Here is a 20,062-nt window from a genome sequence, read left to right on the forward strand (position 1 = left end):
CTGTGGTGGCAGCGATGAGGTGGAAACGTGTATATATATATATATATATATATATATATATATATATATATATATATATATATATATATATATATATATATATATAACTCCCGTACCGAAACGGTTCAATACAAATACACGTACCGTTACACCCCTAATATATATATATATATATATATATATATATATATATATATATATGTGTGTGTATACATATACATATATATATATATATATATATATACATACACACATATATAAATATAAAAATTGTCAAAGTATGTATAATGAGAAAGAAGCACAATGCGTAGAGCCATCACTAAAGCAGTTGTTTAGCACACCGCCAAGATGTGTGAATGAAAAAGGCTGCGTTTACCAAATCTTCTTACTGAAACAAACTATAGTCCTCTCAATGCTTAATTTCATTATTTGGATACAATGTATATTACTACATTTTTTACAGAAGTATGTTATTTAAGACAGAAGGTTGCACATAATTGATTTCAATGTTGGAGATTGTTTATTTGCATGCAATGTGCAATGCTAAAATTGTTTTGACAAAAATATTCAATTCAAGTTTAATCATTTGAAAATGATTCCATAAAAAGTACAATTTATATCTGGTCTAAAAAGAACAACATTATACAAATTAGAATTTTGCCCAGAGTAAGATGCAGTATCATTTCAAACTACTAGTTTTTGATTAAATCAAAGAAAAACTTGTTTTGACTTATCTCTGTCATTTGTATTCAATGGTTTATTTAAAAAGTAGGGAAAACCCCCCGAAAAAAAACGTAATTAAATTTTTTTGTGAAAATAATCGGGGATTATATTTTCAGGCCGTATCGCCCAGGCCTGATTATATATGTATACAGAATAGGGCTGGGCGATATATCGAATATACTCGATATATCGCGGGTTTGTTTCTGTGCGATATAGAAAATGACTATATCGTGAAATTCGAGTATACGTTCTCACGCAGTTGCTTTTAGCTGTGGGCATTACACAGTCTTTCTTGTCTCTCCTTCTATCCCAAGAAAAACAGCAGGGAGTCCATCGTCCGGCGGTGGTTTGGCTTCAAGCGGGTAGATGGTGACGAAGTATGTGGCAAAAGCGTTGCTATAAAAAGTGGCACCACTGCTAATGTGTAGCATCATTTGAAAAGTCACCCGCTAGAGAATGAAGAGTGCTTGAAACTCCACATGTCAACATCTCCGTTCGGTGCCACAACCACAAAATGCCCAAGCAACCATTTCCACATCAACACCGTATGAAAAAAAAAAAGTCAACAACAGAAGGAGTTAACGTCCGCAGGAACCTACCACATAGCGAAGGACATACACTATTTGATTTCCTATTATGCAGCTAATTTTTATTTGACAGTTATTGAAATATCTTGTGTGACATCATGCACAAAAGTGCACTTTATTTGTTTTAAACTATTGTAGTGGTGTTCTGTACAAAAAGTGCACTTTAATTTAGTGTTGTTTTGATAAGTCATCTTAGTGACATCATGCACAAAAGTGCACTAATAGCTTGTTTTAAAATGTCTCTGACAATCTTGCACTTTCTGTTTTGAAATAACATGAATGTTTGTGCCACTGCTTAATAACTGTTTAATAAATACAGTTTTGGTAAATTGACTTAGTTGTGGTTTCCCTCTCTGCATGAAAGTTTAAAAAGAGCATATATTAATGCAGTTTGAATAAGAATGTTTTAATGTAGACACACATAATCATCATACTGGTGTGATCCGTCCATCCATCCATTTTCTACTGCTTATTCCCTTTGGGGTCGTGGGGGGCGCTGGAGCTTATCTCAGCTACAATCGGGCGGAAGGCGGGGTACACCCTGGACAAGTCGCCACCTCATCACAGGGCCAACACAGATAGACAGACAACATTCACACTCACATCCACACACTAGGGCCAATTTAGTGTTGCCAATCAATCTATCCCCAGGTGCATGTCTTTGGAGGTGGGAGGAAGCCGGAGTACTTATATGCATCAAGTGTTCATTCAAGGCTAAGGCAAAATATCGAGATATATATCGTGTATCGTGACATGGCCTAAAAATATCGAAATATGAATAAAAGGCAATATCGCCCAGTCCTTATACAGTATAAACTGTATATACATTATAGTGTCCTCAAAGTGTGCAGTTTTTTTTTTTTTTACTAAAATAGGGACTTTTGTCGAGGCTAGAGCCACAGGGTTTCCACTAGACTGCCACGATACCTATGGCAGTGGAGGCGTACTTAGGGGTGTGGTCACCATGACATCATCGTATAATTTGCTATGATGATATGATTTTCTTTAAAAAGGCTAAAAAAATGTATACATACATTTAAAAAAATATCTGTTTTAATTAGGGCTGCCAAAGTTAACGCGACGATAACTTGTTCACTACAAAACGAGTGAAGTAGGCACGTTGTGCAAATCGTAAATAAAAACAGAATACAATGAGTTGCAAATCCTTTTCAACTTTTATTCAATTGAATACACGGCAAAACAAGATATTTAATGTTCGAACTGAGAAACACATTTTTTTTGCAAATAATCATTAACTTAGAATTTAATGGCAGCAACACATTGCAAAAAACTTGGCACAGGGGCATTTTTACCACTGTGTTACATCGCCTTTCCTTTTAACAACACTTAGTAAATGTTTGGGAACTGAGGAGACCAATTTTTGATGCCTTTCAGGTGGAATTATTTTCCATGCTTGCTTGATGTACAGCTTAAGTTGTTCAACAGTCCGGGGTCTGCGTTGTCATATTTTACGCTTCATAATGCGCCACACATTTTTAATGGGAGACAGGTCTGGACTACAGGCAGGCCAGTCTAGTACCCGCACTCTTTTACTACGAAGCCACGCTGTTATAACACGTGCAGAATGTGGCTTAGCATTGTCTTGCTGAAATAAACAGGACGTTGCTTGGATGGCAACATATGTTGCTCCAAAACATGTATGTACCTTTCAGCATTAATGGTTCCTTCACAGATGTGTAAGTTACCCATGCCTTGGGCACTAATACAACCCCATACCATCACAGATGTTGGCTTTTGAACTTTGTGCCTAAAACAGTCCTGATGGTTCTTTTTCTCTTTGGTCCGGAGGACACGACGTCCACAGTTTCCAAAAACAATTGGAAATGTGGACTCGTCAGACCACAGAACACTTTTCTACTTTGCATCAGACCATCTTAGATGAGCTCGGGCCCAGCGAATCCGGCAGCGTTTCTGGGTGTTGTTGATAAATGGCTTTCGCTTTGCATAGTAGAGTTTTAACTTGCACTTACAGATGTAGCGACCAACTGTAGTTACTGACAGTGGTTTTCTGAAGTGTTCCTGAGCCCATGTGGTGACATCCTTTACACACTGATATAGGGCTGGGCGATATATCAATATACGCGATATATCAATATACGCGATATATCGCGGGTTTGTCTCTGTGCGATATAGAAAATGATTATATCGTGATATTCGAGTATACGTTCTTACGCAGTTGCTTTTAGCTGCTGGCATTACACTACAGGCTCTTCCCACTCTGTCTTGTCTCTCCTCACAGACAGCAAGCGCACCTTCTTACACACTTCACAAACTGTCACGTCATACGTCACATACGTATACGCCCTCGCAAAGCAGAGAGGTAGCAGCATGGGTAACGTTAGCTGTGATACTAGCGTAGCCGTGCGAGGTAATACGAGAGAGAGAGAAGGTGCAAATCTGGTAACAAATGGAGGAATAATTAATTCCCAAGAAAAACAGCAGGGGGTTCATCGTCTGGCGGTGGTTTGGCTTCAAGTGGGAATATGTCAAACAGACAACCGTAATATGTCAAGTGTGGGGCAAAAGCGTTTCTACAAAAAGTAGCATTACTGCTAATATGTAGCATCATTTGAAAAGTCACCTGCTAGAGAATGAAGAGTGCTTACTCCGCATGTCAACATCTCCATTCGGTGCTACACCATCAAAATGCAGAGGCAACCATTTCCAGATCAACACCGTATGAAAAAAAGAGTCAACAAAAGGAGATAACATCTGCAGGAACCTACCACATAGCGAAGGACGAACACTATTTAATTTCCTATTATGCAGCTCATTTTTATTTGACACTTATTGAAATATCTTGTGTGACATCATGCACAAAAGTGCACTTTATTTGTTTTAAACTATTGTAGTGGTGTTCTGTACAAAAAGTGCACTTTAATTTAATGTTGTTTTGATATGTCATCTTAGTGACATCTTGCACAAAAGTGCACTAATAGCTTGTTTTAAAATGTCTCTGACAATCTTGCACTTTCTGTTTTGAAATTACATTAATTTTTGTGCCACTGCTTAATAACTGTTTAATAAATACACTTTTGGTAAATTGACTTAGTTGTGGTTTCTCTCTCTTTAAAAGTAGCATATATTAATGCAGTATGAACAAGAATGTTTTAATGTAGACACATAGAATCATCATACTGGTGTGTTTATATGCATCAAGTGTTAATTCAAGGCTAAGGCAAAATATCGAGATATATATCGTGTATCGAGATATGGCCTGAAAATATCGAGATATTAAAAAAAGGCCATATCGCCCAGCCCTACACTGATGTCGCTTTTTGATGCAGTACCACCTGAGGGATCGAAGGTCACGGGCATTGCCGCTTACGTGCAGTGATTTCTCCAGATTCTCTGAACCTTTTGATGATATTACGGATGGTAGATGGTGAAATCCCTAAATTCCTTGGAATAGCTCATTGAGAAATGTTGTTCTTAAACTGTTCGACAATTTGCTCACGCATTTGTTCACAAAGTGGTGACCCTCGCCCCATCCTTTGTTGTGAATGACTGAGCATTTCATGGAATCTACTTTTATACCCAATCATGGCACCCACCTGTTCCCAATTTGCCTGTTCACCTGTGGGATGTTCCAAATAAGTGTTTGATGAGCATTCCTCAACTTTATCAGTATTTATTGCCACCTTTCCCAACTTCTTTGTCACGTGTTGCTGGTATCAAATTCTAAAGTTAATGATTACTTGCAACAAAAAAAAATGTTTATCAGTTTGAACATCAAATATGTTGTCTTTGTAGCATATTCAACTGAATATGGGTTGAAAATGATTTGCAAATCATTGTATTCCGTTTATATTTACATCTAACACAATTTCCCAACTCATATGGAAACGGGGTTTGTAATTGCATTGCACCTTGCACATGCATACATAGTTGACTTGTTATAAGGCAGGTAGTTCTTCAAAAGGAGGACATGCAAGCAATATGCTGAAACATTTGAACAAACAGCATGCACACATTTTGAACCGCTTTGATCTCATCCCAGCAGCAGAAAGGCTAGATACTAACAGCTACTAACAAACTCCTTCTAACATGTTAGTGCTATTATTTGTTAAATTGAAATTAATGCCTTCTCATTTAGATAAGCATGACAAAAGACAGATTCTGACTGGCTCCGAGGCGGGCAGCTCCAGTTCATGTCTGCCGAGCAGTGACCAAGTTTGTGATCAAAAGTTTGCATTTTCGGTAAGTTAACGTACAATCGTAGTCAAAGAAAAGTTGCATGTTTTCCTGCAACCAGATTTTCCCAGGTGAAACTCATAAAATTAGAATTTGATGTAATTCATGTCAGCAATTAACTTCAAATGTGAAACTAATCTGTGATAGTAGCATTGACCATTTTACTGAAGATGCACGTCACACAATGCCGAAAGCTCTGGAAGGGGAGAAGAAAGCCAGTACCGCCTTGACGCAGAAGCATAAAACAACCTTGAGTAATATTGCAGAAAAAAATGTGCATGGGCTTGTGACCTTACAAACATTCTGCCAGTCAACATCCACGGAATGAATGGCAGCTCATGATAACAATGCTGACTTACTTTAAGTGGGAGGTTAATGCATCTTGTTAAATCCTGGCAAAAACAGCCATCATCCTACATTTGACTTGTTTAGATGCAGTAAGGCAAGTACTCACAAGTAACTGGCTTTTTATGTCACTCGTGGACTTTTGAACATGCAATTCCAATAATTACATGTCATTATATGGCCCTAAAACCGCTGACAAAAATGCTTCACCTGGTCAAAGGGAGAACCTTGACGCCGACATATCATTTAGGAGCACCTTTACTCAACAATAAGAAAAAGATACAGCTTGCCCTCCAGTGCATGACAGCATGATGAATGTTGGGTATAGTCAGACAGGATTATTACTGTGTGTAAACTGGGCTGCACGACACTTTAACATGGATAAAAGAGTAATAGTGAACATTCTTCAGCTGTGAAATAAACTATCAAAATAAAAGCAACAAACTGATATCTGCAGGCTGCAATACAGTAATAAGACAAGCTATGATGTTATGATGGTAGCGTAGCAACTGATCCACGAAGTAAGAAATGCACAAATTCTTTAGAAATGATGAACGAGAAGACGCTATGGTAAATTTAGGCCGACAGAAATAAAAGGTTGGCACTGGCTTTGTTAGCTTAACGTCAACGCAGGGCTACCGTGAAGAAGAGGAGGAAGAAGAGGAGGAGGAGGAGGAGGGGTGGGGGACGATAGCTTCTCAGCCGAATCCTATCTTAAAAAGTGCTTTGGTGGCAAAAACCATGCGACTGGAGTCCCCAGCTTGGTACAATCTGGAAGTATTAACTGAACATGTACACAGAGAGAGTACTACCACCGACCGCAGCCGTGTAATTAGTAGCATATCTCGACGATGAGGCTAGGGTAAGCTAGTAGTGTCTACTTTGCTCCTCGCAAAAAGGTACCGTACTGTATGGCCGTTACAAGACAAGAGTGTTTTTCTTTACCAGAGTGGATGATAGTCGTCGTGGGTGGTACATTTATCTTCGCCTCCTACTGAAAGCAGCACTCCGACCAAGTTGTCCCTGGCAGAGGGTGGAGAGAAAAAACTGCAGCTCAACACCTTCTTTTTCCAACTCTGCTCGTTACGCACGACTCGACGTCAGCATTTCATATCCAATGTGAACTCCACTTCCACTTGCTCCGACTTTCTGGTCAAGCGCCAACATTAACCGTGACTAATAATTGATCCGGGATGGTTTTGTTCTCAGTTTTTTCGCACAATATTTTCCCTGTAGTAGCTCGTCTTCTTCTTGGGTGGTTGTTATGGCCCAAGCTCTGCCCTTTTCAAGCTACAATATAATATCAACTTTAGCTTCCGGGTGGGTGTTTCAAAATAAAACAACGTGTCTGGACCATGTCTGGGAGACGGAAGACAAATATGCCTTTTGCTAAAGCAACTTCAAAATGAAATGACAGATTCCAACAAATATGTAAACAATTGGAAGAGGGTGGTTTACTCGACGAAGTTTTCTTGGATTTTATCTTGTAACTCCCTCTACTTCCTTTACTATGACTATCTTGACACAGCTATAAACTTTGACTAGTGACTGGGCAGGAGGCCGTCAGTACTCACGCAGGTTGTGCAAAAATAAAGCAAGGAGCACCCTCTAGCGCACATTGCTCAGTAGCTCGGTAATTATGCGGCTGCAGTACAAATTCTGTACTTTTATTTTCCAAAACCAAATAATTTCTGGTTTATATAGATATATTGTTTATGCGAGAAAATATTTTTTTCTATCCGTTTTATTTCGAAGATAACCATATCAAATACAATCTGCATCAATATAATGTCAAACTAAATAGCATTCTTATTTAAACATTACAGCGTACGCCACGCGTCCCCCCTCTCACGGTTTGCTTTGGGGTTGCGCCGGTGGTGCTTGGAGGTTCTGCACTGTGGGGAGTGTCCGGGCCTGGATCCTCATCCATCTTATCAGGTGCCATACAGGGTACTGGCACAGCTGTGCGTTGCACCACGGGTTTCTGATGTATTTTTAGGGTTTTTCGTAGCGTCGTATGGGTGCTCCCTTACGAGAGCTGCAGCTTGGGATGCTACCCCTCCCTGCCCCAATTGGGGTGGTGGTGGGGGGGGGGGGGGGGGGAGAAGCATATACGTATCATATATATATGATATGTAATATCATTATAAATAACTACTTATTACAATAAATAATCACCTGATACACCATACTATACTGTAATGTATATTGTCACAAGACACATGATAATATAACATTAAAGTTTCACATAATAACAATTATTAACCCACTCATGATTTCACCGATTAAATGTACTATAAATTAATTGCACACTTAAGATTGTTTGTTTCATCCAATAGATGATAATGCATCTTATCTAATGTATAATTGCATGCAGAGATGTATGCAATATGCAACATTTTTCTATTTATATATATTTAGTGTTGTCATGACAACACTAAATATATATAAATGCAAAGTTAACACATGTGGTTTTTAATCATGTATACAAACAGAATAATCACGCAGCTTCACGCAATTTATTGGCAGGCCACATTATACAAAAAATAGATCAACACTGGCATATTGTATTTTGTGACAAAATATCAGTGTCTTTTTTTAAGATAATTGGATTTATGCGAGCATACAACTGCGATTAATCACAATTAATGAAAATGCAAACGTGATTATTCTGATTTTAAAAATGAATTGTTTGACAAAGCTAATATTTAGACAAAAAGTGAGAGGAACAAGCGGTAGGAAATGGATGGGTGTATGTTTCAACAGACAAGTTAGTTATTGAAATGTATTGTAGTTCCTCAGAGATCCTGCTGAGGACGACAAAGAACCCAATAATTTGTCCATCCACGTATAATATTTACACTCCCAAGGCTTGTTGAACCTTGGTGGCTCCTGCTGGTCCTGATCATCCAAACCAAATTTTCCTTTCATGAAGGGGTCACTATGAGTTTTAGTTCAGACGTTCAGACACATCCACATCCAAATAACTTCCATACAGTTCTTTGATATTTTTTTTTTACAGATAATCTTGAAATTTGCAGTTCTCTAAAATACTTTACCAAATTTACAATTATCTTTCTTAGATCTTCGCTAAGTTTTTTTTAAAAATTTTGGCATAGTTTGGAGTATTGGTCTCAAACTGCAGTATTTTAATCTATTAAAGAGAAACCATCAGCTGCAAACACTATGATCTTCACAGAGCTTGGTTTTATCAAGTCAAGGCATTTTGGATCTGTCAGCCATAACTTCTTAAAATATTTAGGTGACTGATTGTGTATGTTTAATTCTGATCTTACAGTATCATATCTTACATGAATTTTAAATTGTGCATTTCTTGTTTTTAAAGATAATTGAAGATGTACAGTACTTAAATTCAAATAAATCATACATTGGAAGTGTAGAGCCTAATCTATATATTCACGCTCAAAATTTAGGAATAAGAGACATTTAAGGTATTATATGAAGTTATATTTTTTGAGCGAGAGTTACTGTAAGCCATTTTTAAAGAAAATAAGAAATATCAATATTTATAACTTGAATGGGTTCTTGAATAATATTCAGCTTTTTATATTGAGACAAGTTTTGTGTATAATACTTGACATATTTCGACTGTCATCGGCAGTTTTCCTTAACAAAACCTCTAGCAATTATATTAAAAGTTGTCTGAATAAAATAATAATCTTTGCTGAGACAATTAGAGCTGCAAATATATATTTAATGCTCTGTCATCTCACCCCTGCGATTGCATAGTCAGATTAGAGTTTCGTAAGGTGAAGTGCTAAATTTGAAAATTTTGTCACAGTGATGGCTATTGTAAGCAATAGTTATAATGTCAAAGTAGATGTTTAGTCAAGTAGCATAAACTTTTTACTTTTTTAGTAAAACAAAAAGATCATTCTGACTTGGTTTATTTATTCTTATCATGTTACATCCTGCATCCGCTGATCTGAGGCCAGATTTCTTGTCCTGATGAGAGTATTTATTTACACATGGTTGTGGAGCTGACTCCTCCCAGTAAGAGGCTTTGGGAATGACATGAAAGTGTCTCACGGGAAGTGAGGAGGAATGTCAAGAGCAACACTTTGTCCCAGCAGAAGACAGTGACCTGAACCTTGTGGAAGGATGTTCTCCATTCTAAAGACACGTTCATTGAGCAGCTCTGCACTGATGAAAGTCTTCCAGCAAGATCGCAGGCCTATCATCCAGAGCAAGCCGCCTAAAGACAAGATTGGGACAGTGGTAGGACCATTATTGTTGTTTGAGTAGATACATCACATTTCTCAACAATTTTAAGCACACCTCTAATTTTGAGAGTGTGTTAGCCTTGATGATGGAACTTAGATTGTTTAAAAATACAATACACTGTAGTGTGTGTCTGTAGCTTTAATGCTAATGAGCTCTTTGTTGAGTGTGTGGCTCCAAAAGTACTATCCACTTTTTACGCATGCACTGTAATTGCCCTTGTTCAACGTAAAACAAGTCATTATTATACTCAACAACCTAACATTAGGGGGTGGTACAGGATGGCATTATTGTAATTGGCATCTCTAGGCTTTATGTGGCTCTAAACAACATTTTGTTTGTGGTCCCATTTTGTCTTAAATTTTGCATACATTTTTCTCCTCATTCACTTTTGTAACCATTTTTTTCAGTCTGCAAGATGTTCGATTGTGGAGGCGTTCGCAGATTCCAAATGAAACCATGCCCCCCCTTTTCACAAGTAGCATTATTAATAATAATATATTAATAATGAATTTCCCCCAGGGATCAATAAAGTACTTTCTATTCTATTCTATTCTATCCTATACATTATTTAATGTCCAAAAGTAAAAATAAAGAAAAGACACAAACCAGGAACGCCAAACTGGAAAACAGGATCCAGCAAACAGGAACTAGGAACAAAAAGACAGAAAGCAGTCCACGGCATACAGTAACAGAGACGAGTAACAGGTAGGAGCTACAAGTATTACTGACAAGTATTCATGACAATAATCCAGCAGTGACTGGAGGGCAGGGCAGGTATAAATAGCAGCCGGCTGATTGACACCAGGTGTGGCCATGTGCCAATCAGCCACAGCTGAGGGGACAGCACTCAGAGAGACAAACAGGAAACTGAACCAAAATAAGAGTGCTGACAGGAAATAAAACAAACACAGAGGACAAACTAAAACTTAACCAAACTGTCAGGGACAAGCCTGACAGTAGTCCCCCTTCCCATAACGGATACCAAACGTTTTAGAAAATCCACCCCCCCCCCCTCCCCCCTCCAAAAAAAACAGTCCAAAGTCACGAGAGGGTGGAGGGAAGACAAGGAGGTGGGCCACCAGGCCAAGTGTCCCCGCAACCAGCGGGGAAGAGTTATGTGGCGACGGCGAGTTGAATGCCGCCGCAATTGGCAAGGTGGCTCGTCCGCCGGCGTGGGAGAACCCACCGGAGACGATGGTGGCGCCCTCTGCTGGCCTACCGGAGACAATGGTGGTGCCCTCTGCTGGCCCACCGGAGACAATGGTGGCGCCGTCTGTTGCAGACCCACCGGAGATGATGGCGCCGTCTGTTGCAGACCCACCGGAGATGATTGCGCCGTCTGTTGCAGACCCCCCGGAGATGATGGCACCGTCTGTTGCAGACCCACCGGAGATGATGGCGCCGTCTGTTGCTGGCCCACCGGAGTGCATGGTGGCGTCTGCTGGCCCACGGAAGTGCATGGTGGCGTCTGCTGGCCCACGGAAGTGCATGGTGGCGTCTGCTGGCCCACTGGAGTGCATGGTGGCGTCTGCTGGCCCACCGGAGTGCATGGTGGCGTCTGCTGGCCCACCGGAGTGCATGGTGGCGTCTGCTGGCCCACGGAAGTGCATGGTGGCGTCTGCTGGCCCACGGAAGTTCATGGTGGCGTCTGCTGGCCCACAGAAGTGCATGGTGGCGTCTGCTGGCCCACAGAAGTGCATGGTGGCGTCTGCTGGCCCACCGGACTGCATGGTGGCGTCTGTTGCAGACCCACTGGGGTGAGGAGTAGCTGTGCCTCCCCAGCTGCACAGCCACTCATAGCCCCCCCTCAAGGGACGGATCCCAGACGTCCCCAGACAGGCCCACAGACGAAAGGGATGGATGGGAGAGGGCTTGAAATGCGGCCGAACTCCTCTTCAATTTAGCCATTTGCGCTACAATCCCGTCAAGCCTCTCCGCCATGGAAATCTCTGCGAGGTTCGTGTTAGGCTGGATTATTCTGTCACATTGTGTTGGTGACGAACCCCAAGATGCAGAGATGACGATAGGCATTGAGCGGGAAAACATGATTCAATGTCCAAAAGTAAAAATAAAGAAAAGACACAAACCAGGAACGCCAAACTGGAAAACAGGATCCAGCAAACAGGAACTAGGAACAAAAAGACAGAAAGCAGTCCACGGCATACAGTAACAGAGACAAGTAACAGGTAGGAGCTACAAGTATTACTGACAAGTATTCATGACAATAATCCAGCAGTGACTGGAGGGCAGGTATAAATAGCAGCTGGCTGATTGACACCAGGTGTGGCCAGGTGCCAATCAGCCACAGCTGAGGGGACAGCACTCAGAGAGACAAACAGGAAACTGAACCAAAATAAGAGTGCTGACAGGAAATAAAACAAACACAGAGGACAAACTAAAACTTAACCAAACTGTCAGGGACAAGCCTGACAATTTACTTATAGTTTAACAGGATAAACATTGTCAAATGATATGAAAGCATGTGGTAATCACAAGGATTATTATCAAGGCTTACAGTGCATCCGGGAAGTATTCACAGCGCTACACTTTTTCCACATGTTGTTATATAACAGCCTTTTTCCGAAAAGGTCCCCTTTATTATTACTAGGGATTGAAGTTTCTAATCAAAAATGGAGCCCTACAACGTTCAAAATGATGAAAATTTAAATAAAGTGCATCTCAATGGACTGAAACGTGGTCAGGGCATTTCTGATCATGTGTTACTGTGCAACCCTAAACAACTGCAGTGTTTATGCCAGGAGCCGACCCACCTTAGCTGCACTAGAATAGCTACAGTATGTGGGCTACAGAGCTAACATCACAGTCACATTTTAACAACAGCATAGGCTATTCACTGAAGAAAAACTAAATAATAAACGTCAAAGCGGCAGTTTTTAGAAAACATGTGTAGCGAAGCCTATATATTTAATATTAATGAAAAAAAGCTGTCCTCTATGAAGTGGTGCACTTATACTGTACATGGTGAAGCTTTGTCATGTCCATTTCTTCATGATGTCATGAAAACCCGCCCAGAAAACAGAAGAGAGATGATGGGTTTTGGTCATTTCGTGCTCATAATAGACTAGGGACACATGTTATCGTTATAACGTCATTAAACAGGAATTTTTCATAATAGGAGATCTTAAACGAAGAGATAGACATATTTAAAGCTGACACAAGAAAACACAAACAAAAGTAAACAAGTGATAAAGTACTTTATGGTCACTGCTGGAAGAGAGTCAAGAAAAGTGTGCTCCCCAGCCAGCTAGCAGAGTGAGGAAAATGTTTTATTCATTTCTTATCCATAAGTCAGTTTGAGGCAGAGGTATCCTATGATGGGAGTGAAACAGAGCGGCCGCTTGTTTACGCCACGATAAATGCGTTAATCTGTCCTCAGGGACATGCACAAGTCAAGACTGTGTTAGCATTACGCAGGAATGATAGAAGATAAAGGGAAATATGAAGTGTAAATGTGGAAATGTCACTTGATGAATCATTGAACTCATTACCAGGACTCCAATTTCCTACAAAAGAAGAAGTAATGATGACTTCTTACTTGTCTTTTTTCATAGCAATCTGTCTTCGCCATGTGCGTGTTTGCTGTGACGCTCCTGGCCCCAGCTGGATGGATCTTGCACCACATTCCCCACTACCAGCAAAGAGCATCTGCACAACGCTGACTGCTCACTCCTTTCAGTCAAGTCCACAAGTATTTGGACAAAGACTGTGTTTTTATTTGTTGTTGTCATTTTTGCCTACCATAAACCACCACAACGGAATTAAAATAAAACACTCAAGATGTGATTAAACTGTAGCCTGGAAGCTTTCATTTAAACAGTTTTGAAAAAATATGTCATTTGTACAATGTAGGATTTTAATAGTCGCATCCGAACCACTACATAATACCATCAAGTTTGTCTTATACATTGAACCCAGCAAAGTGGGTTATTTCCACAACTGTGGGCACCTGGTGTGACATGTAAAATACTTGCTGGGACAGCATTGCTTCCAACACAACAGTGTGAGAGAAGGTGTTAAACTTCACATTTGTATCCTGGCCTTATAAAACATCTTTCCATGACACACGGGTGGCCTACAGCCTTTGTTATGGTGCTGATTCAACCTTTGAAGGTAGAAATCTGGTAAGTCGACTTGGTCCCAACAGCAATGTGACAGCACATTCAAAAATCTGCTAATGACTTCACTGTCAAATTGTGTATTATATTTTTTTAAATAAAGTTTAAAATTGCATTCATAGAGACACATTTTTGCGTTATGTTGTGCTAGTTTAAAAAAAAAATAATGTTACATTAGCCTTTTTGCTCTTATTTTTACATTTTTGCAGTTTTTTTTAAATAAAAAACAAAAAAAAACAAGGAGCGGTGTTGGAACTCGTTTGACGTTGTTGCTGTGACCTCAGGATGCAGAGACAAGAGCCAGAAAGTCTGAGAACCTGTGCAGCTAGCAAATGCACAAAAGACCAACACTAATCCACCCACAGTTTTATAAATGAGGCTCCAGGTGCGTATGAGCTGTGTTAAAGAGCGGAGTCAAAGATGCATACCTCTCACGGCGCAAGTGCATGCCGCTGCACATTCCTCGGTGAGCCCTACGGAGCGCGCCTCGAGACCCGCCCACGGGCACTCATCACCTTCTGCAGCCGGCAGCTGCAATCAATCAGCAATCAGCACACCTGAAGCTGATGATCAGACCTGCTTTCTAAGGCTGCACAACCTGCTATCCCGTGCCAAAACACAGTCATCTGTTCGAGTACAGTAAGCCGACTAATGAAGCTCTATGCATTTCTCTGTCTGTGTTTCACCCCCCGTCATGTTGATTGGTCTTGTGTTCTCCCCTTGTCGTTCCTTGCAGCAACCCCTTCGTTCTCCAAGACTGGTCCCCGAGCCAGTACCCGCTCCGAGGCTGGTCCCCGTACCAGTACCCGCTCCGAGATTGGTCCCCATACCAGTACCCGCTCCCAGGTTGGTCCCCGTACAAGTAACCGGTCCTAGGCTGATCCCCGTACCAGTACCCGCTCCAAGGCTGGTCCCCGTACCAGTACCCGCTCCAAGGCTGGTCCCCGTACAAGTAACCGGTCCTAGGCTGGTCCCTGTACCAGTACCTGCTCCAAGGCTAGTTCCCGTACCAGTACCCGCTCCAAGGCTGGTCCCCGTACCAGTACCCGCTCCAAGGCTGGTCCCTGTACCAGTACCCGCTCCAAGGCTGGTCCCTGTACCAGCACCCAGACTGGTCCCCGTGCCAGCACCCAGACTGGTCCTCGTGTCAGAACCATGGCCAGCACCTGCTTCTGCTCCACGGCCAGCCCATGCTTCAACACCATGGCCAGTGCCCGCTTCTGCTCCACGGCCAGCCCATGCTTCAGAACCTTGGCCAGCTCCTCAGCCTCTGGCTTCAACGACGTCGTCCTCCTCGTCTCTGGCTCCGTCGACATCGTCCTCCTCGTCTCTGACTTCGACGACATCGTCCTCCCCGTCTTGGACTCTGACGACATCATCCTCCTCGTCTCTGGCGGACCTTTCCACAGCACCGCCATCCTCCTTGTCTCTAGCATCGTCTCCCCCACGACCCCTGGCTGGCCGGCCGCACAGGCGGCTATCAGGCGCCTGCACGCGGCGCCCTCTTTGGCCAGTGCATGGATACTTTTTGCGCCAACAGCAGCGACGCCCAGGACGTGGGCGTAGAACTCATAGGCTGCTGTGGTTCTGGCGGCACTCGCGTCCGTCTTCCCGACGGCCAAGAAAGAGGCCTTCTTTGGTCGCCCACCTCGCCAGTTGCGGCGTTCTACTCGCCGCCGCCACCAGACTCGTCCCCGGTGGATTCGGGGACACTTAGGCCGGCGACCCACCACCAGTTCAGCCCTCAACCCTCCCTTGACTTTTGATCTCTGTGTTCTTCTGGTTCCAGTTATAAGACATCTGTATTCTGTCTATAAGGAGGGGGGTACTGTCACGGCGCAAGCGCATGCCGCTGCGCAATCCTCAGTGAGCCCCGCGGAGCGCGCCTCGGGACACGCCCACAGGCGCTCATCTCCTTCTGCAGCCGACGGCTGCAATCAATCAGCAATCAGCACACCTGAAGCTGATGATCAGACCTGCCTTCATAAGCCTGCACATCCCGTGCCAGAACGTAGTCATCTGTTCGAGTACAGTAAGCCGACTAACAAAGTTCTATGCATTTCTCTCTCTGTGTTTCTCCCCGTCATGTTGATTGGTCTTGTGTTCTCCCCTTGTCGTTCCTTGCAGCAACCCCTTTGTTCCCGCGTGACAAGCTGTGCGTCTCGTCTCCCCGCGTTCCCTCTGCTTCCCTGACTGCCTCTTGGATCTCGACCTCCGGCCTGAACACGGACCTTCGACACCTCGCTATAGCCCCTGACTTCCTGCCTGTTCATGGATCTACGAGCCTGTCTTTCCCCTCCGGGGCTTTCGCTTCTCGCTCAACACTCCCGGTAACACACAAAAGTTAATTCACACACATAGTCACACACACACACATTTGGATTTATTACTCACTTCATTTGATTATTTATGTATATTGTGCATATATATAAATAAACAGAGCTAAACGACATCCCTCCTTGTCTGTGCCGTCTCCTCCTCCTGCACATGTAACAATACCGCCACTTAAAGGGTAGCGCTGAATCTATTTGTGTCAGTCCAAATTTATCTGTTTTGTGCTATCTAAGTAAAATATTAAATGCTTTGACCTGCACGCTGCCTTCTGTCTTTGCATCTTGGGGTCACACCATCAGCCAGCATGCACCACCATGACACCTTTGGGACCAAGGAGCGGGCATTGAATACATTTCCCTCTATTCGGATTGGTCACTTTAAACACCCATTGTCTCCTGGTCTGAGCCAATCAAACAGAGTCCAAAGCACAGATTTTGGCAGTGTTGACGCCATAGCTCATTCAGAATGGCAGCGTAAAAGGGGTTAATGATGTCTTTCATTTACAGTTAAGGCAGGGGTGTCCAAACTTTTTGACGAGGGCCAAAAGCTGACTACATGTAAAGTAAATATGTATATACAAGTATATATATATATATACATGTATAATGTATATATAGGGCTGCAACTAACAATTATTTTGATATTCGACTAGTCAAAGATTATCTTAATGATTAGTCGACTCGTCGGATAATAAAGTGTACACATATTTAATGGCTCTAAATTTTCCCTCGACTTCTAAATGCAGCTTAAGTTATTTTAGGCATACGCTTACTAACAACAAAGATGGCTAATTCATTCATAAATATGTATATATACTGTGCTACTCATTGAGCTATTACAAAAATTAAAATGCCTTTTAAAATATTTGTCTAAAAAGGAAAGGCCAATGTTAAAAATACCAATTAACCTTGTTTATGTATTAAAAAACAGTCAAAATAGCAGTAATGAAAACAAACAACCAAACACAAAATCTAACTTCCTCAAAAAGAGAAGAAGCATTATGTGATGATGTTTAAAAAGCTGCACACTGGTATATTGACTATTGATTAACTCATGGGAGTTTGAGCACTCTAATAGATTCAATGTGTAGAATTATATCTTTGAATAATTCTTAAAATGTTGGCTATTTAATAGATTGTATGTTCAATCTTATGATACGTCCGCATTGGTCCGTGTGTGTGTGTGTGTGTGTGTGTGTGTGTGTGTGTGTGTGTGTGTGTGTGTGTGTGTGTGTTTCTTACACGTGTTTTGCATTTGTTATTGTGACCTTTGTTCTGGAATTGCAAATTGACGCTGCTTTGAAACAAACTCGAACTGATGTAAACAAAGTTTAGCTGACTGACTTTGGCTAAAATTATAGTTAAAGTTGATTTTTACACAGCTTTGTCTTACATTTGTTAGAAAACTAGCAAGGCATAAGCTAACACTCTTACCAAGGTTGTGTCCACATCCCCCCTACAAACGTCCGACATCATGTACCCGCTTTAAATGCTCACATATCACAGATGTACTGCCATAAAAACAAGGTCCGCTTTGCAAAACGAGCAAGGTATTCATGTTTTTAACAAGAATAAGAAGAAATAGCCTCACACTCTACATGTTATCACTGGCGATGTTTTTGCGAGTGGCGGTACTGACCCGCTCCCGCCCGGAAAAACACGAGTGATGACGTTACGACTATTGCCGACAAATATAATGTCGACTAATCCTTGCAGCCCTGTACATATATATATATATATATATATATATATATATATATATATATATATATATATATATATATATATATATATATCCATCCATCCATCCATCTTCTTCCGCTTATCCGAGGTCGGGTCGCGGGGGCAGCAGCCTAAGCAGGGAAGCCCAGACTTCCCTCTCCCCAGCCACTTCGTCCAGCTCCTCCCGGGGGATCCCGAGGCGTTCCCAGGCCAGCCGGGAGACATAGTCTTCCCAACGTGTCCTGGGTCTTCCTCGTGGCCTCCTACCGGTCGGACGTGCCCTAAACAACTCCCTAGGGAGGCGCTCGGGTGGCATCCTGACTAGATGCCCGAACCACCTCATCTGGCTCCTCTCGATGTGGAGGAGCAGCGGCTTTACTTTGAGCTCCTCCCGGATGGCAAAGCTTCTCACCCTATCTCTAAGGGAGAGCCCCGCCACCCGGCGCAGGAAACTCTTTTCAGCCGCTTGTACCCGTGATCTTGTCCTTTCGGTCATAACCCAAAGCTCATGACCATAGGTGAGGATGGGAACGTAGATCGACCGGTAAATTGAGAGCTTTGCCTTCCGGCTCAGCTCCTTCTTCACCACAACGGATCGATACAGCGTCCGCATTACTGAAGACGCCGCACCGATCCGCCTGTCGATCTCACGATCCACTCTTCCCTCACTCGTGAACAAGACTCCGAGGTACTTGAACTCCTCCACTTGGGGCAAGATCTCCTCCCCAACCCGGAGATGGCACTCCACCCTTTTCCGGGCGAGAACCATGGACTCGGACTTGGAGGTGCTGATTCTCATCCCAGTCGCTTCACACTCAGCTGCGAACCGATCCAGTGAGAGCTGAAGATCCTGGCTAGATGAAGCCATCAGGACCACATCATCTGCAAAAAGCAGAGACCTAATCCTGCAGCCACCAAACCGAATCCCCTCAACGCCTTGACTGCGCCTAGAAATTCTGTCCATAAAAGTTATGAACAGAATCTATATATATATATATATATATATATATATATATATATATATATATATATATATATATACATATATATATATATATATATATATATATATATATATATATATACAAACCCCAAAACCAGTGAGGGCAAGGGCAAAGACCTTGAAGTTGGCACGCTGTGTAAATCGTAAATAAAAACAACAAAATACAATGATTTGCAAATCCTTTTCAACCTATATTCAATTGAATAGACTGCAAAGACAAGATACTTAACGTTCGAATTGGAAAACTTTTGTATTTTTTGCTAATATTAGCTCATTTGGAATTTGATGCCTGCAAGATGTTTCAAAATAGCTGGTACAAGTGGCAAAAAAGACTGAGGAATGCTCATCAAACACTTATTTGGAACATCCCACAGGTGAACAGGCAAATTGGGAACAGGTAGGTGCCATGATTGAGTATAAAAGCAGCTTCCATGAAATGCTCAGTCATTCACAAACAAGGATGGGGCGAGAGTCACCACTTTTGTGAACAAATGCGTGAGCAAATTGTTGAACAGTTTAAGAACAACATTTCTCAATGAGCTATTGCAAGGAATTTAGGGATTTCACCAACTACGGTCCGTAATATCATCAAAAGGTTCAGAGAATCTGGAGAAATCACTGCACGTAAGCAAAAATATTACGGACCTTCGATCCCTCAGCCGGTACTGCATCAAAAAGCGATATCGGTGTGTAAAGGATATCACCACATGGGCTCAGGAACACTTCAGAAAACCACTGTCAGTAACTACAGTT

General features: G+C 42.0%; 1 protein-coding gene and 1 long non-coding RNA gene across 3 annotated transcripts in view; one reads left to right on the forward strand and one right to left on the reverse strand.

Annotated features, from left to right (window-relative positions):
• The window catches only part of btbd7 (BTB (POZ) domain containing 7), a 103,286-nt gene extending 96,120 nt beyond the window's left edge, over positions 1–7,166 (reverse strand). For both annotated transcript variants that reach the window (XM_061968906.2, XM_061968905.2), the window contains exon 1: positions 6,816–7,166. The gene's annotated coding sequence lies outside the window, so the exon portion shown is untranslated. The remainder of the gene's footprint in view (positions 1–6,815) is intronic.
• On the forward strand, positions 6,545–14,247 carry LOC140678990 (uncharacterized). The gene is made up of 3 exons (XR_012050578.1): positions 6,545–6,732; positions 9,965–10,109; positions 13,688–14,247. It is a non-coding gene; the product is annotated as an uncharacterized lncRNA (long non-coding RNA).
• The last annotated feature ends 5,815 nt before the right edge of the window (positions 14,248–20,062 follow it).

The sequence above is a fragment of the Nerophis lumbriciformis genome, linkage group LG08 (genome assembly GCF_033978685.3).
Source record: "Nerophis lumbriciformis linkage group LG08, RoL_Nlum_v2.1, whole genome shotgun sequence".
Classification (NCBI taxonomy): domain Eukaryota; kingdom Metazoa; phylum Chordata; class Actinopteri; order Syngnathiformes; family Syngnathidae; genus Nerophis; species Nerophis lumbriciformis.